We start from the raw sequence: 4,700 nt of genomic DNA on the forward strand, positions 1-4,700 counted from the left end.
CCATACACATAAACACACACACATGAACATGCACACGTGAACACGCACACATGAACACACACACATGAACAAGCACCTGCGTGCCCTCCCATTCATGTCTATACACATGAACACGCACACATGAACACGCACACATGAACACGCACACATGAACACGCACACATGAACATGCACCTGCGTGCCCTCCCATTCGCAACCATACACATAAACACACGCACATATGAATACACACCTGCTTGCCCTCCCACTCACATCCACACACGAACATGCACACATGAACACGCACCTGCATGCCCTCCCATTCACATCCACACACATGAACATGTACTTGCATGTCCTCCCATTTGCTTGACATTCACGTGTCAGATCTCTGTGAATTCGAGGCCAACCTGGGCTACATAGTGAGTTCTAGGAAGCTAGAGCTACATAGAGAGACCCTGACTTTAAAAAATAAATAAATAAACCATCATCATCATCATCATCATCATAATAATAATCTGAACTGAAGCCAGCCCAGCATTGTGTGTGTGTTGGTAACCCAGCACTCAGGGAAGTCTGAGGCCAGTCTAGGCTACATGGTGAGTGAGGCCTTGTCTCCAGACACACAAACTACAAACAACAAACAAGAGCTGTTTAAGCCACTCCTCCTGGTTAAGAGCACTGGCTGCTTTTCCAGAGGTCCTGAGTTCAATTCCCAACACCCACATGGTGGTTCACCATGTCATCAGATCCAATGCCACCTCTGTCAAGCATGCAGGCAGAGCACTCAAGCAGAAATAAATATTTTTAAATGAAATTCAGTTACACAGGAGACTGAAACAGGAGGACAGTAAGTTCAAAGTCTATCTGCATAACTTAGTAGATCCTATCTCAAAAATTTACTAAAGGAAAAAGGCTGGAGTTCAGAGCAGCCATGGTCTATGACTTCCCACACTAGATCACACTAGGCGCCATTCTAAATGAAGAAAATTCTACACCCACTCAGCCCCGCTGAGTCTGAAACCCCGTAGATAGGACCCAGCATACCAAGGGGTGCTGAGAACCTCTAATTCAGGCAAAAAGCAGGGGTAGTTAAGTAATAGATGAAGCTGGGCCTGATGGCTCATACCTATGATCCCAGCACTTGAGAAGCCGAGGCAAGGACCGTGAGTCTGAGGTCAGGACCTAGCACGTTTCAGATTAGCCTTGGATTACAACATATTACCTCAAAATAACAACCATAACTGCAAAAGTCATCATCCTAAATATGGACAGATTATAGAGAGTCTGGAGCCTCCCATCTCTTTATACTGACATCCTCAAAACACCACCGAGGAGCCTGTTCTGATGTTTGCTCCCAACATGGGGCTCAGTGTAGAAACCCACTCTTCCAACTCCTATCTTCAGAGCAAACAACCTTCTGCCTCCGAATTGCTGCTCCAAGGGAACCACAAGTGCCCCACCTCAAAACACTGCCTGTTTCGTCATTTCCTCGAAGACGGGTAGTCCTGATCCCATCATTTTTGGCTGAGTGATCATAAACCTGTCTGTTTTAAAATTAATTTATTTTTATTTTCTATCCATGGTTGTTTTGTTTACATGTATTTATGTCAATCACATACATGCAAAACAGGATAATAAATTCTCCGGAACTAGAGTTACAGACAGTTGTGAGCTGCCATGTGGGTGCTGGAAATTGAACCCGTGTTCTCTGAAAGAGCAGCCAGTGCTCTTAACCACTGAGCCATCTCTCCAGCCCCCAGGTCTGTTTCTTGACCTCTAAAAGCCTCAGTATCTCAGTGTCTCCACAGTGCCTGCGGATACCACACATGGCAGCAGAACTGTCTAGTTCACACTAGCAGATAGGAACCGCAGAGTGTGCCAGAGCCAGTGCCCTGCTTCTACTCGGTCTTCCAGCCTTGGGGGCAGCAAAGGCTGCGGGGTCGGGAACTTAATAGGATTCCATTGTGTCCTGGTATCTTCGTTAGCTTATGGGCGATCTTGATTAAAGTCTTTGACCTTTCTGGACTTCTGTTTCCTCGATTATAAGATGGAAAGGGGCTAGGTAGATGGATCCAGTCAAGAGCACATCCTGCTCTTGCAGAGGACCTGCGTTCAGTTCCAGCACCTGGCTGAGCTACACACAACTGCCTGTAACTCCGGTACTCCGACCTTGAGGGCACCAGTACTCACTCACACACAGACATGCACATAGACATAATTTATAAAGTATTTTTAAATCTAGGAGGAAAATCTTTTTTTTATTTTTTCATTGTTTTTAAAGATTTTTTTTTTATTTTATGTGTATGAGTGTTCTATCTGCATGTACGCTTTTATGTCAGAAGAGTGTAGGTGGAGACCACCCGTTCCCGGCCACCCAGACATGAAATAATCACACACAAACTAATCACAACACTGCTTGGCCAATCACTTAAGCGTATTGCTAACTAGATCAACCCATTTCCATTATTTTATATTTTACCTCAAGGCTCGTGGTTTACCGGTAAGGTTTCCAGGCATCTGTCTCCTTCAGAAGCTACATAGCATCTCTCTGACTCTGCCTTCTTTCTCTCTACATTTCTGATTGGATTTTCCACCTAGCTTTACTCTGTTAAGCCATTGGCCGAAAACAGCTTCTTCATTAACCAATGGCAATAAAGCATATTCGCAGTCTACAGAGAGGAATCCCACATCAGATTCCACTATAGATGGCTGTGAGCCACCATGTAACCAGTTGCTGGGGATCAAACTCAGGACCTCTGGAAGAGCAGCCAGTGCTTTTAACCCCTGAGCCATCTCTCCAGCCCTGAAAGTCTTTTTTCTAAGATTTTTATTTATTTATTATGTTATACAGTGTTCTGTCTGCAGAAGGGGACACCAGATCTCATTACAGATGGTTGTAAGCCACCATGTGGTTGCTGGGAATTGAACTCAGGACCTCTGGGGATAACAACCTGTCTTCTTAACCGCTGAGCCATCTTTCCAGTCCCGTGAAAGTCTTTTTATAAAGATGAAAATAACATATACCTGAGAATTTGGAACAGGAATTAAAAAGAAATATATTCATAAAGTTCTCAGCTCCAGGCCCAGCTTAGGATATATACCAACTAGCCACCTCGGTTTTGGGGCACATTAAAGTCCTATTAATTCTACAAGCATCTAGAACAATGAATGGAATTTTTCCATCTTCCCTTTCAGAGGACAATGGCCTTGGGTGTGAGTTCTTAATTGTCCCAGCTATTAAATGCTCATGAGCGTTGGGGTCTTAGTCTGTATTGTGCTGCAGAGTCTCTCCAAGAGCCACAGGTCTTTGTCCTTCCTGCCAAGAAGGCAGGGACACCTTCTGGAGTTTCAAGAGGTCCCCTGGCTTGTGACTGCTGAGCTCCCAGTTTTTCACCACACCTCAGCAGCTGCCAAGTTCCTGGATCTCTGTGAGGTCTCAGACTCCAGCCTGGGCAGAGCCAGGATAGTCTGCGAACCTCTCTCATCCCACGACAGTGTCTCCATCCACCCTTCCGACTAGCTCAGCACCTCCTCAGCCACCCAGGTCTATTTTTAAAGCAATTTGCCTGTGGCCCTTTGCGGGGACAGCTTCCCGGATGCCCACAGCTTGGCCCTGTAATTTGGAAAGGCTGTTGGTGTTCTGGACTCTATGGTTGCCTGTGGCCCAGGGTTGGGTTCTCAGGCTCCCAACAGGGAGGAACCTGCCATCTGAGGTGGTACCAGGCAGCCTCTGACCTCTCCACACCCACAGTGTGCCTCAGAGTCCCCTCCATCCCACCCTGTGCCAGCTGACCTGGTCCTGCATTGCTGCTGCATCTGCTGCAGTATTCCCTGGGAGTGGGAGACACCCACTGCCCACCAGGAGAAAGCAGAGGCCTGCCAGTTCTGCAAAGACCCCCTCTGTGACTGCGTGTTAGGAGACGAACTCTACCCTGGGAAAGGCTAAGCAGTCTCTTGCCTCCACCAGTCCCCATCGCTGAGTCCTGTGGACTCACCCTTCGAACTTGGTTTCTAACGTCACGTGTGGTGGCCCCTTATGGAGAAAGCCTTGGGTTCCACCTCCAGCACCAGCTTAAACTGGGCACAGCGGCACACACCTGCTTGGGAGGTGGAGGCAGGAGGACCAAGGTCATGAAAGTCATCCTCCGCTACATAGCAGAGTTCAGAGCCAGCCTGGACTACTTGAGACCTTGTCACAAACAAACAAAACAAAACAAAAGGGGTTGCAAAGATGGCTTATTGGTTAAGAGCACTGGCTACTCTTCCAGAGGACCCAGATTCAATTCCCAGTACCCACATGACAGGTCATGACGGATCACAACTGTCTGTAACTCTAGTTCCAGGGATCAGACACCCTCATACAGACATACATACATGCAGGGAAAACACCAATGTATGTAAAATAACACATAAAAAAGACAAGCAAAAGGCAACTCTTCCTTCCAAGTCTTTCCTCTCTGTTTATGCTGGCTGCCTTTGTCCAGGCCTCATCTTCTCTTTCCTGGACCATTTAGTTCAACAGCAGCCCCATGTCTACCTCCCTACCCCATCTTATCACCTCCATGTCCACCTCCCTGCCCCATCCTGTCCCCCCATATACCTCCCTGCCCCGTCCTGTCCCCCCATATACCTCTCTGCCCCATCCTGTCCCCCCATATACCTCCCTGCCTTGTCCCCCTGTATACCTCTCTGCCCCATCCTGTCCCCCCATATACCTC

The 4,700-nt window shown here is 47.5% G+C and overlaps 1 protein-coding gene across 2 annotated transcripts in view; it reads left to right on the forward strand.

Annotated features, from left to right (window-relative positions):
- Creb3l1 (cAMP responsive element binding protein 3 like 1) overlaps positions 1-4,700 on the forward strand; it is a 43,090-nt gene that overhangs the window by 22,343 nt on the left and 16,047 nt on the right. The window lies entirely within an intron of this gene.

The sequence above is a fragment of the Microtus ochrogaster genome, assembly GCF_000317375.1.
Source record: "Microtus ochrogaster isolate Prairie Vole_2 chromosome 14 unlocalized genomic scaffold, MicOch1.0 chr14_random_1, whole genome shotgun sequence".
Classification (NCBI taxonomy): domain Eukaryota; kingdom Metazoa; phylum Chordata; class Mammalia; order Rodentia; family Cricetidae; genus Microtus; species Microtus ochrogaster.